Here is a 13,265-nt window from a genome sequence, read left to right as displayed (position 1 = left end):
CTCTGTTTCTCCAGGATCCACGCGTCGAGTGTCTTCATGTGGCTCTTGCTCTGGCATCCTGCTCCCTCCCCAACAATCCTCACCTTGAACACCCTGCTGACCAGTTCTGAAGTGGATTCCCACTTCTGGGAACACTCCTGGGGCACCAGGGAACAAGACCAACGCTGGCCCATAAAGGGAAGGAGGGAAAAAAAAAAAGAAAAAAAGCAAGGAAAATGCAATTTGCACTTTTTGGCTTTCTAAATCCAGCCCTTTGAGCAAAGCAGGGTGTAAATTGAAGGTAAGTGTGCTGCTCCAAGACTTCTTCTCAGCAAGGCATCGACCACTCTCCCCATGAGCTCTGCTGGAGCAGATCACTCAGGAATCCCTGCCCTGGATGAGAATCAAGTACAATTGGTTTGTTTCTGCCAGCCTAGAAACCCCTCGCACAAAGCTGTGTCTTATTGACTATTTTTAATAAATAGGGCTGGCACAGGAAAATTGGACAATTGTTCCCAACAATAAAGGAGACAGACTTTGATTGCAAGTACTGAGAAGCAATACAGGGACATTTTGGGATTGAGTATTTGCTTTCCAACACGGGTTGTGTCAACTGAAAACAGCAACTCAGAGCAAATACTCCTTAACAAGCAGTTTGGATCCGAGCAGAAAACAGCACTGCACAGCAAGAGAGGAACCAACCTCTCCTTTTTTTTTGTGTGCACAGCAGCAGATAGCACAGGCAACACGGTGGTGCAGAGGAGAAGCACTACAAGGTGAGCTGTGCATGTGCAATGCACACAAAGAGCTGTAAATAACAAGGAGAGTTGGAGGGAAAGATCTGGCAAGGTTCTTCTGCCTGGTATCTGCCCAGCCAGCATAGCATTACTGGGAGTCACCTGGGTAATTCCCCACTCAATGTGACACACAACCTCTTAGATCAGGGACCATCTGCAAATAAATCTGGACCCCAGCAGTGCTATCATCTGTCATAGTGTCTGGTGTAGCACAAAGCACCTAAGGAGGGCAGAGCGGGGTTTTGGGGAAAGGGAGGGAAATGCAGCTTGATTTTTCAAGACCATCAGGGTGACCAATCACCCTGCCCTCAGCAGGGCTCATAAAATCCTCTGCCTGGACACAAACAAGCAGCATAGTCAAGGAGACCAAGCCTTCAGCTAAGCCCCTTGGAGAGCAGCCTTCAGGAGTACCCGTCGGGGGATTAGACACACCAGCAGGTTTGGGAATGAGGGAGGAAGGAGATAATCAGATCTGAAATTCCCATCAGTATGAAATGAGACTTAACTCAGTAGCTTGCCAAAGCAGACTGACTGTTCTTTCTAATGTCTGTGACAACTCTGCTTCAAATTTCAAGCTTCTCTCAGCAGCAACTACTCCCCCATGTAGCTGTAATGGCCAGAAAGAGACTGGCTTTTATGTAACCCCAAAAGATTAGCAGAAAGGGAAGCAGCAGCCACACACACACACATGGAGAACTAAGGGGAAAAAAAAAAAAAAAAACCAACATAAAATTCAGCAGAAGGCTCTGCTGAGTGCTCAGGGCTGTATCCAAGCTCACAATGCAGCCACAGAGAAGTGGGATGCAGCAATCAGAAATGCTACAGTTCCACACTCAGAGAGAGACCCAGCAATCAGTGCTGCATCCAAGCAATAGGGAGTGAAATTATAGAGCAAACTGCCATGTGATGCCACAAACTACTCCATCCTGCCAGCTGTAACAAGTATTCATTCCCCCCCAGCCCCCTCAAGAAAAAAATCATGTCATTACCAACCCAGCCTGCAGCAGCCAAGCAGGACTCAGCAGTGAAGGGCAGCTGCAGGGCTCCTTCCTTTCCCAGTGGTCTCTTCTCCCCAGAAGCTACTGGAGTTTTACTGGGGTAAAACTCCCCCCCTGGGCACCAGGGAAAACGCTGGCCCCCAAAACTCAGCCTCCAAGAGGAAAAAGCAGAGGTTGTGTTTTCAGCCACCGTTGCACAAAAGCCTTCCTGGATCTACCAAAAACCAAGAGGCCTTCAGAAGAACAGGCTTAAGATGATCAGACCAAAAAAAAAAAAAAAAAAAAAAAAAAGCCAAACAAACCACCCAACCATAACCCCTGTCTCCATAATCCAATCCCCACCTCGAGAGGTTTTTTGCAGATAGGATCTGCCAGCATTATGAAAGAGGGGTTTGGGCAAGAGCATGGAGCAGGAGCAGTGCTGTTCCAGCAGGAGGAAACATCAGCCCTGAGCTCACAGCACAACCAAGCATTGTACAGCACACTGTGGAGTCCTTGAGACAACAAACATCCAGCCTGCTCTGTTCCCAGAGTAAAAATACTCTTTTTTTTTCCCCCCTCTTTCCTTTTATTCTTTTTCTTTCCCCTCTCCAGTCTGCTGGCTCTGAAAAATGCAAAAGAGGCAGAGAAAGCTATTTTCTGTGGTTTTTTGTCTGGCTCATGCATTATCGTCATCATTTACTGCCCTCAAGGGGATTGCACAGGTGTGACTGAAAATTTGGCTCTTCCTTTTAAACTTTTGTTATCAGCTCTACTGAAGATGATCTTGCTGGAATAAATGCCAGGCTGCTCTCCTGGAGAGGGACTGGCTCAAAGCTGCTGGCAGAAATCAGGCTGGGGGTGGAAGGCTGGGGGTGTCACTAAGGGGGAACACACAGATCCCTCTCAGCTTCTGCAGAATGCAAACAGTGTGACCTAGACTTTTTTTTTTTTTTTCCTTAATTCTAAAAAAAAAAAACCTCCACACCATTGCCCTAATTAATGTTTCCAATCATTTAGCTGAAAAACAAGTTAAACAAAGAGGGTCACCTGGTGTTCCTATCAATGCCTGACTAGGATACAGGCAGAACAAATGCATTTAAATAAAACTCTAGAAGAGATGTGACAAGAGAAAGGCAGTTTAGTTCAATTAAAGAGAGCTGTCACAGGGATTTGATTCTCAGAATACAGAACTATTGATTAAACAGGAATGAAAGCTCTGAAACAGAAAGGTTTTCAAGGTCTTTGCCGTGAGGATGTACATCAGGAGAGAGGCAGAGCTCCTTCAGTGCCAGAGGAGCTCTGGCTTTGTTGCTTCCAAGGAAACAGGAGCAGCAAAGGGAACAGAATGCTTTCTGTTAAACCCAGGTATGATTTTGGGAAGGATCCAAAGCCAGTGACAATCCAGAGAAGTGTCACCAGCTTTAATCAACAAGTAGCTTGGTGTACACTGGCACAGAAAACTCACTGAGGGTTCTCAAATATTTGAGGAGCACATGGAGAGATTCCTGCTCACAGGGAGGTATCAGCCCATGGGCAGGAGGTCTCCAACAACCCAAAGTCCCCAACAGCAGAAGGACCCAGAGCTCCTGGAACAGAGGTGCCACTCAAATGCTCTCTGAAGAACCTCCTGGAGGGCTGGAGAATCTCCTCTGTGAAGCCAGGCTGAGGGATTGGGGTTGTTCAGCCTGGAGAAAAGGAGGCTCCCAGGTGACCTTCCAAGATCTGAAGGGGCTACAAGAAAGTTGAGGGAGGGCTTTGGACACAGGGGTGTAGGGAGAGGACAAGGGGAAATGGTTTCAAACTTGAAGAGGGGAGATTGAGGTTGGACACTAGGAAGAAATTCTTTAATTTCAGGGTGGTGAGACACTGGAACAGGTTGCCCAAGGAAGTTGTGGAAGCTCCATCCCTGTTAAAGGTCAGGTTGGATGGGGCCTTGAGCAGCCTGGCCTAGTGGGAGGTGTCCCTGCCCTTGGCAGAGGGTTGGAACTGGATGAGCTTTTAAGTCCCTTCCACCCCAAACCATTCTATGATTCTATGAAAAAAGGCCTTGACTTAGAAGAAGGTAATTTAGGTGGCAAGACAAGCACCATGACTCCCAACAGCTGCACCTGAGCCTCACCCCCCCTCTGTGGGGAAGCCAGTGCAGAACCACAGCCCAACTTCAGCCAACAGCAAACCTGGCTGGATGGCTCATTCCCAGGCTGAATTCCTGCTAATGAGGAGAGCAATGTTTTTCTTCCTCTTCTTCACACCATCCTCCAGCAAGAGGAAAGGCCTGTGCCTGTTAGCACTGACAAAGCACTGGGTGCAAAGCACGATGCTCACAAGACATCAGCACATTTTCATTTGCAGCAATTAAGATGAAAAGAGAGGGTGTGGTCTTTTCTCTCTTTTTTTTTTTTTTTTCCTAAATGGCTCGTTCCTGAAGCTTGCACAGATTTTAACCTTCCTTTTCAGCAAATAAACTCATCTCATTTGCAGCTTAAGCTCAGCCTCCCCTCCTTTAACACACACTGAACTATTTTGATTAAGGAAAGAGTAGGAACAAACCAGTTTCCAAGTGTTTTCTATACAGCTCAACTGCTCTTTCAGTTTCAACTCACGCCTAGATAATTATATCACAGCTCTGAGTGCCCCCACCCTTCTGCTGCACTTGGGGAATACTGAAAAGATAAGTCTTTTCTTAATTATTAAATGTAAATAGCTCATTAAATATAATCCAATTACTTTAATTGTAAGAAAAAGGAAGTAATTACAATATGTACATGTATTCTTGCCTGAACAGTTTTACTATCTTAAATGAATCTTTGTAGCATTAATATTTTAACTTAACCTTTGACACGAGGGGGAAAAATAAAAGACACTGACTCCCTGATATTTTCCAGAAGTGTTATATCTGCTGGGATTTCTGTCAAACACAAAAAACAAAAGGACAGCCTTGAGCATCTGAATGAAAATGGTTTACGAACAGGGTCTTAATAAAGTAAAAAATAACAAAAGTTCTGTACTGCAAAGGGGAAAAGAGAAAAAAAAGAAAGATGCACACGATGCCACATTAAGCCCCTGAAAACACTTTTTGGATCTCAGGAGTAAAGTCAGATGGATAATACTACTAACTCTAGAGAGCAGGCAGGCCTCCACCCCTCCAGTACCAAAAGCCACCAAGTATTTGGGGTTTTCCAGGCAGAACTCCTTCCCCACACCCACAGTTTGCTCTGTCCCAGGGTGGGAAGAGAACCAGGGCTGGGGAAAGGGGCTCTGCTCCATGTCTGGGACTACCCAGCTCTCCCAGCAAGGAGACCCCACAGAAACACCAAATCTGGTTTATTTTGGGGTTTTTTTTTTGTGTGCATGCATGCATAAGCCATCTGTGCAACCTAGGGGCACGGCACATGATCCTGGGCTGCCATTTGGGATTTGCAGGCAGAGCTGCAGGAAGCTGTGAGTAGCAAGTCTTCTGGTTTTGCTCAGCAGCATGACAATCCTTGGCCTCACTTTCTCCATCCGTGCAGCCAGCAGGATTGAAGGACCTTCCAGGCAGACTTCAGCAAGGCCCCACTGTTTCAATCAGCCCCCCCTGGACTGACAGAGCAGGGTCAGATTTCAGCTTGGATGTGGTGACAGCTGCCTGTGTAATCTCCTTGGGACAGTCAGAAAAATACTCTTTTTCAGCTGCAGTTGTTTCCATTTTGCACGGAGCCCAGCAGTGATCTCACCTTATGTAATCTACAGCACAGACTCCAGGCTCTGGACCATCCCAAACTAGCTCAAGAGTGCTCAAAACCATCACTTTATTGAATTGATATTTTTGGGAGAGATTAGCCCCTATTAGGGATGCTAAAGATATGAGTCTTTCTATCAAAGCTCACCACAAGGTCTATAATAAGCTGCTTTATGGAAACCTCTCATGTGAAGCCAGACCCCTAGATCCTTGATACAACATGGAAGCCTCAATAGCAACCCAAAAAAGCAATTCTGTAGAAGTTAATTACATGTGTTTTTCATTTAACCACCAAAAGGGAAGTGGCCAGTTATTTCATGCTGCCCTAGACAGAAGGTAAAGGTTTGACACAAGCTGTGTTTACAGCTCCATGTTTTCCTCCAGCAAAGGATCGGCTCAGCAGCTGTCGGTATTGAAAGAACAGGATCTGGGTGTGTGCACGGTTCTCTATTCCCCCCCCCCCTTTTTTTTTTTTTTTTTTTTTGCAGCTGCAAGGCCAAAACCATAAGAGTGTGTGTGCTTTTTCTTATGGTGCACAAAAGCAGGGTGTCTGAAAAGGAATTTGCTTCCGCTCCGGCAAGCACTCAACCAACTATTTGCTGGGCTAAGGGGTGGTCGGGGAACTTTCACCCATCCATTCAGCCAGGGCTGCTATTCCCCCTCCCTCCCAATTAAATCCCATTTTTTGCACTCCATGCATGAACCACAGCTACAGCAATACATCAGATATTGTGGCTGATAGCCTCCTCTGAATGCCACTTAAAGCCCTCCAGTGCGGAGCTGTCTGAAAGCAAAGCATCGTTCATTCTTTGAGCCACCACCAAAAGACTTTGCTATAGAGAGACTTGAAGTAAGGCTCTAAGAAGTAGGAAAAGGGCAGCCAGTGAAAGAGGAAATGAGAAATTAAAACCACATTCAATCTTATTAGTGGTAATACAATAGGTCAAACAAAGTACTTTGCAAAACTCCCCAGCATGGGAACAATTTATGCAGAACTGGCTCCTGGGTGAGCAGTGACACCAGTTTGTGTGGCTATTAGGGGAAAAAAGCAAAAGATTGTCAGTGGTGATTTTCAATAGCCCAGCTGGGCAGGGAGATGGCTGGAGACATCACTTCCCTGCCTTGCAGCAGAACACACTTAGGACATGAGAATGGGAGGAACAGTCCCCCTTCTCCTTTTCCATCTGAAACATTTTCCCTCTCGAGGGATTTCCAGCATCTTGTAAGCGAAGCCTCTTTGAAGTACCACAAAGTGGCATTGCTCATCAGCTCAGTAATGATAGTAAATAAGCTCCAGTATTTTGTTGATCTTTTTTCCTTTTGCTTTACAAACAAAAGGTCAGAGTCATTAGCCCAGTTTTACGAGCGGGGAGAAACGGAGGCTGGGAAGAGGCAGCATCATCGGAAACCTGAACGAACAAGCAGGGCAAGAAACCTTAAGCCATAGGATTTAAGAATAGCCACGCTGGGTCATCCAAACCTCCAGATAAAGCAGCATGCTCCCTCCATCTGGGGTCTGGTATCAGCTGCAGAAGAGCAGGAGAAGAAGGCAAGCACAGAGCCACACTTCTCCCTGCTGTCCTTTTCCACACCGCAGCCCATCGCACCTTAGGACCGTGCGGGAACAAACACTCCAGCATTTAATTGTCCTGTCTGGATTTCACACCCAGAAACTCATTGGTTTCTGAACTCATCTGAACAGCCTGCTGGCCATGAAATCCCAAGGCAGCAAGCCCCACATTTATCATAATATAGGTGAAAAGATGCTTCCTTTCATGCCCTTCGCTTTACAATTAGGAGACTTTCATCTCAAAATCTGTGTTTGTCTTTGCTTCATAAAGGAGTTGTTCAAATGAAGGCTTCATCGTTCATTTTAAACAAGCTCCTTCTGAGAAGGAGGTTATCTGGCTGCTTCAGCCAGCAGCAGAGAAGCTCTCAGCTCTTACTGAGCACTTTCAGCAGAAACCAAAACAATAACCTCATGGTTTAGGTTTGATTTATGGCACCAGCAAGAACAAATTCTTTTCAGCAGACAGCTCTCTGCGTGCTGCCCGTCCCATTCTTGACTCTGCACCGCAGCAGCAACGTGGGAGAACCAAAAGCACCAAGACAACAGGGAAGCTGTGAGCTCAGAGCAGCTCCTCCAAAGCAGTGGCACAGCAACAGCCTCCCAGGCAGAAATTCAAGCCCTCAAGAACAAATGTATATATAACTCCTGCTGCTTCAGAAGTATCTCCCTTCCTCCTCTCCTAGCACCACAGCACCCTTTAAACCACCTCTTCTCCCCAAAACAGGGCTGGGAGGCTGCTTGGGAAGAGGAGACAGCCCAGAAGGTGCTGGGGGAACAGAGCAGGTCAGCACTGACCCCAGCTGTGGGAGTCCAAGTGAGATTCCAGCTCCTTTCAATCTCTTCCCCACAGCCCCTGGGCAGATGCACTCTTGAGCCGTGTCTGTGCTCCACCAGTTCTCCAGCAGCAACATAAATACCAGGAAGCTGCTTCCTACAATTTCAAGAATTAGGGGAGGATCCAGAGGAACTTCTTCCCAGGCCCATTACTGCAGGGAAGGCCAGCTGGGGATGGAGAATGTGCTTAAGGCTTCACGCTGCCACTGTGAGCCTTGCTCAACAAAATAAGGTGGAAGTTCATGTTTCAGTTCTGCTTGGAGGGGACCTCCCCCCTGCTGCCTCCCAGGCAGGAAATAATAATAATTAAAATTATTAATTACACCCTCACAATATGTATTTACAAAAATGTATATAAATCCTGCAGACCAAAATGGATATCATTCAGAATCAGGGCTGAATCTGATCACCCCCCCAGCCAAGCCTGCACCAGCAGCCTCCCTTCCTCAAAAAGCCTCTGTGTTTTCTTTTTATGACACAAGAGTTGCAAAAATACAAAGGAAGTAAAAGTCATCAGGGTGGTTCTGTTCTGAGCAAGTCATTTGCTTATTACCCAGCAGCCATTTCCACATGCCTTTTTTTAAATCCAGTGTTTATAAATACCTAAACTATTTAAATAAATCTTGACCCGCACCAACCTCAAAGATTTCTCCTGGAGCAGGGAGAATACTCAAATGCAGCATTTCTTATTCCACATCCAGGTGGAGTAAGAGGTTATCTTAACCACATCCCAAGTTACTGAAATCTATCACACAGCATGAGACAGGCTGGAAGAATTGTCACATTTGGGTTTTTGAGATTTCTGCACAGTGGAAGTGTCACTTCTGCTTTGCCTCCTGTGCTTTTTGCACAGAGTTCACTCACAAACAGGACAAAGGAGCAAGGCAAGCTCTGAGCCCCCAGCCAGTGGCCCAATTCTGGGTAGTTTAATCCCCAGGAGAAGCTTTTGGGGTGTGTTTTTTGCTGGGTGCTGGTGCCCTGTTTGTATGAGGCCAGCAGGAACTTTATACAGGACAAAAGCAATTACTGTTCAATCCCTCTCCTGGGCTGTTTTGCTCAGCTGAATGACCAAGGGCTAAATATTATCATCAAACCCAGCAGCAACAGAAACCTCACATTTCAAATTATTAAAAGTTTTGAGTCCAGAAAACCCACAGACAGAAACTACCCAGAAAGATTAAAGCCAGGTCTTACACTTGTTGAAATCTTCCTTATTACAGGCTGTCAAAGAAAACCAACCTGATTTTGGGGAAGCATTAAGCCCAACAACCTTCTTTGTTCTTCTATCACCACACACACACACACAAAAATAAATAAAAGAAAACCCAGGAGGTGGATTTGCTGCTGTAACTCTACACATATGAGGCAATCACTGAAGTTTTAACCCCTCCACCCACACGACACGATTATCTAAGCTTTGTGAATGAAATCAACTTTTCCTAGACCAGCCCTGAAGAATGAGATATATTCAAAGCACGCCGAGAAACTGGGTTGGGAGTTATCATAAAGGTTGTGTTCTTTTTTTAATGAATCACTGCTCACAAATACCTCCAGAGCTGGAGCTTGGAAAATCCACCATTTCTCTTCACCCTGTCAGATTATTCAGAGGGAAACCAGTTTTATCCTTGGCTTTAAAGAACTTTACTATTAACTCAGTACTTCAAACCCCAGCAGTGAGATCTTTAAAGACATTTCCAGCCTCTCCCCTTCCTCAGCAAGCCACTCACCTCACAACACATCTCAAACAGGACTCAGACAAAATAAAACAGCCAGAAACACACCAGATTTCTTCTTTTTTGTCATCTTTTTGGGTTTTTTCTTCCTGTAGCCTCCAGCCTCCTTCCTACCCACCCCCAGCATAGTTTTGTAAAACCAGAGCTTGAAAGATTTGTCAGGAATGTAGCCCGGGCAGGAGCTGAAGTGAGGAAGGAGGAGGTGAGCTCAGGCAGGGGCACTGCTGCACCCCGGGGTTTTTGGGGGGCTGGGAGCCATGACATGAAGCAGGGGTCTTGTTAATGTCACTGTGAGGCAGCTTGGAAAAACCTGATCAGCAGGAAAGGCTTTATCTGAAAGGAAAGAGTCTGACAGGCATGAAGCATCAGAAGGCTGGTGGGTTGTTTTGTTGGTTTTGGGTTTTTTTCTAAATAAAAACGGTGGAATTTGGGGCATTTGCTTTTAAACTTTTTTTATCTGCCTGCTAACAAGTACCAGATTTCTTTTTAAAAGCAGTGAAAATGCACTGTATTAAGGGAAAAGTTTCCAATCAGCTCACTCCTGGAAGCTCTTACAACCCATACTCATTTAGCACAGTGAGGCTACAGGAGGAGCTGGTAAACCTTGTCCTCACCCCAAATAAAAATTTCAATAGAAATTGATGCTATGAAAGGTAGAAATCCTGTGTTTGATCCCCACTGTCACCAACCCACCCAGGGATAATATTGACAACTGCAGCTCGACCAAAAATCAGCATTCAGTGGGTCTTTAAGGCTTGAGTCCAGGATTCTCACTCAAACTGCATGTTTTGAAGCACAATCCTTTAAAAAAACAAAAACAAAAGAAAAAAAACCAACCTAAAAAGGCACAGAACTGGAGAGCCTGGTCTGCTCCACCCTGGTTCCTGGATAAATCTTGTCCTTGGTGGATTGCAAGTGGATTTTCAAAGTCACTCTACCAACACACTGTGTTTTCAGAGAGCAGACATGAACTTTGGTTTGTTTTTAACCAAGTTTGGGATCAAACTCTGGTTTCTATGACAAAAAGCAGCCCAAGGTCAACAAGGGGCAAATGGGAACGAAAAACGTCGCAACACAGCACTGGAAATTCCTGCAGCACTTGGGAGCAACTGATTCTGCAGCTGTTTAAAAGGAGTGGAAAACCTAACTCTTCCCCTTCCTCGTGTGGCCAAGCCTCCAGACTTCTGTATTTCCCATAAAATAATATTTGGCAGCAGCCCTGTAGCAGGGAAGCTCAGGCACACACACCCTGCTGGCTCCTCACATCTTTAATTTCAACTTTGCCATCTCACAAGTCTTTGGGAAGGACAAGTCCTGAGGGTTACACAGGGCTCCATCAATTATTACCCTGCCTGCAGCACATCTACTGAATAAAAGGGGTTTTTTTGGTCATTATTAATAGAATTTCAGGGCCACCAACACCTGCAGTGCTGAAACTTTCACTCCTGGCATTAACACATCTCCACTACTGCCCTGATCTAGGCAGAGGTTTCCAGTTCTGCTGCTGCTACTCCTGAAAATAAGATAAATATGAAACTTCTGGCAGGAAAAAAAAACAATCCTACTACAGGCAGGTCCTTGAGGTCAAATAATAGAGGGAGGAGTTGCAATCTCTTCACTTTTTTCCAAAGGATCTGAGCTATCTGTGCCCAAAAAAAAGTAACCCTAATGCAAACCTGGAGTTGTTACAACCCCAAGGACATTCCCTAACAACTTATTTCTTCTCTGGAAGAAACTTGGCCTGAGGTCACCAGCAGGTCAGTGCCTTTGACCAAACTACCCAACCATATCCCCTTACACCCTCCAAAGTTTCCTTCCCCAGAGAGCCCCTAGGGATTTATTATTGGGGAAAACACTTCCCAAAGCTTGCTGCAGCACCCACACCATCACACCCCGACTAGTTTTACATTTTGTGTGCCCACAGTTGATAGTCAAGGGCCTTACACACATCTTAAAGACACACTGAAGCCTTGCACCCACTCAGGAGGCAGCAAGACAGCCAGGATGGAGAAGGTGCTTTCACAGCAATGCTCCTCAAATGCAATCCCCAGACCTTGCACCAGGAAGGACAGCTGCCTGGCACTGACAGACAGACTTTGCACACAGAGACACAAGCTTTTGCACAAGCACTGATGTCAAACCCAGACAGCAAAGGCTGCAACCAGCCTGGAAAGGGAGGGACCCCCCCTTTGGGGCACAGCACCCCTGTCTCTTCCTTTAGAGGGGACCCTGCAGCACCCTCCAAACCACTCCCTGTTAAATCAGAGCTCTGTAACGGCCCCAGGACAGCAGTCACCGCCAAGGCCTCGGGAAGGTCCGGCAGACCGGTATTTCCCTATCCCAACACCCATCCCTGTCTTCCCTCCCGGGCAGACCAGCTCTCTCCCTGCACCTCAGCCCCTCCGGCCAGCACAGCCCCAACCCGGGCCACACACCCTGCCCTGAACCCCTGGGAGGGGCTGGTGGCCAAGTGTCAAACCAGAGATTAAGCCATTGATTTTCTCCTCCTCAAACCCCCCCAAACGGGGGGTGCCAGGGCCCGGCCCAGCCGGGGCCTCACTCTGGGGCAGGAAGCGGCGCCCGCCTCAGCCCCACACCTCACTCTTTACCAAGGGCCTAGCGGCCCACCCCAGCGCCTCCACCTCTCTCCCGCCGGGAAGAAAGGACCTGGGAAGCCCGAGAAGTCTCCGTTCGCTCCTCTCGTACTCACCCCTCTCGGCTGCTGTCCCCTCCGCTCCCCTCCAGGCCCCCTCGGTCCCTACCACCAGGGCGGGCCAGCCCGGCCGTCCGCCATTCCACACTTCCCCCTCCCTGCCCTGACTGAGCCGAGCCCCGCCTCCTCCCGGCCGCCGGTCCGCAACGCTATTGGCTGCCCGGCCGAGGATGCTGCCACGCGATTGGTTCGTTCCACATGTCTATCAAAGCCGTCCTACGCCACTTGCGTACGAAACCGGAGCAGCAGAAGAACCCCACCCAAGCCGGCCGCGCAAAGAGAGTAAACAGGGAGGAACGTACCATTGGGAGGGGGTGGATGGGGGTGATCCATGAGAGGTTTTGGCACAGATTCCCGAGCCAGAGAGGAGAATCGCGACACCACGCGCTGTCGGGACATTCCCAAAATATGGGTGCGAGTGTCTGAGCTCGGTATTTTTCTAGGTGGATTTGGAGGAGAGGGGCCTCTGACTCATCCTGTCCTCCCCCCCGTCAGAGAGCTCCCTTTGGTATTGCCTCTCGCCTCTATGGTCTCAGGCCCGGAGAGGAAAGTTCCACCTGGGGGAGCGGGGGTGTCACGCCAGGGCGGGGACACGGGGGGGACACGGCGGTGGGACAGGGTGTGAGGGGGGTTAGGGGGTCAGGGACAGGACTGGGAGGTGGGAGCAGGACTGGGGGTGGAGATCTGAGGGGCTTTGGGGAGGAGGAAGGGTGGCAGTGGATTCTCCAGCCCCCGAACTCCTTGGGGGGGGGGTAGGGGGTGTCCCCAGCTCCTTATCTGCCCCCAGCCCCAAACCAGGGGGGAGTCACCAATCACCAGCTGTATATCTCAAGACACACACCAGGGTGGGGGTCTGCAGCCCCCCCATTCACCTCCAGCCCCAAAACCAGGGTGGGGGTCCCCACCCCTCATCCACCTCCAGTCCCCAAACCAATGTG

General features: G+C 47.9%; 1 protein-coding gene across 2 annotated transcripts in view; it reads right to left on the bottom strand.

The window, feature by feature from the left end:
• The window catches only part of WASF2 (WASP family member 2), a 33,276-nt gene extending 20,810 nt beyond the window's left edge, over nucleotides 1–12,466 (bottom strand). The window contains exon 1 of one of the 2 annotated variants that reach the window (XM_071768066.1): nucleotides 12,325–12,466. The gene's annotated coding sequence lies outside the window, so the exon portion shown is untranslated. The remainder of the gene's footprint in view (nucleotides 1–12,324) is intronic. The other variant, XM_071768068.1, reaches the window with a different exon arrangement.
• Nucleotides 12,467–13,265: the final 799 nt, after the last annotated feature.

Source organism: Heliangelus exortis, chromosome 24 (assembly GCF_036169615.1).
Source record: "Heliangelus exortis chromosome 24, bHelExo1.hap1, whole genome shotgun sequence".
Taxonomy (NCBI): Eukaryota; Metazoa; Chordata; class Aves; order Apodiformes; family Trochilidae; genus Heliangelus; species Heliangelus exortis.
The sequence above is the reverse complement of the archived record's forward strand: the minus strand, read 5'-3'. Positions and strand labels throughout refer to the sequence as shown.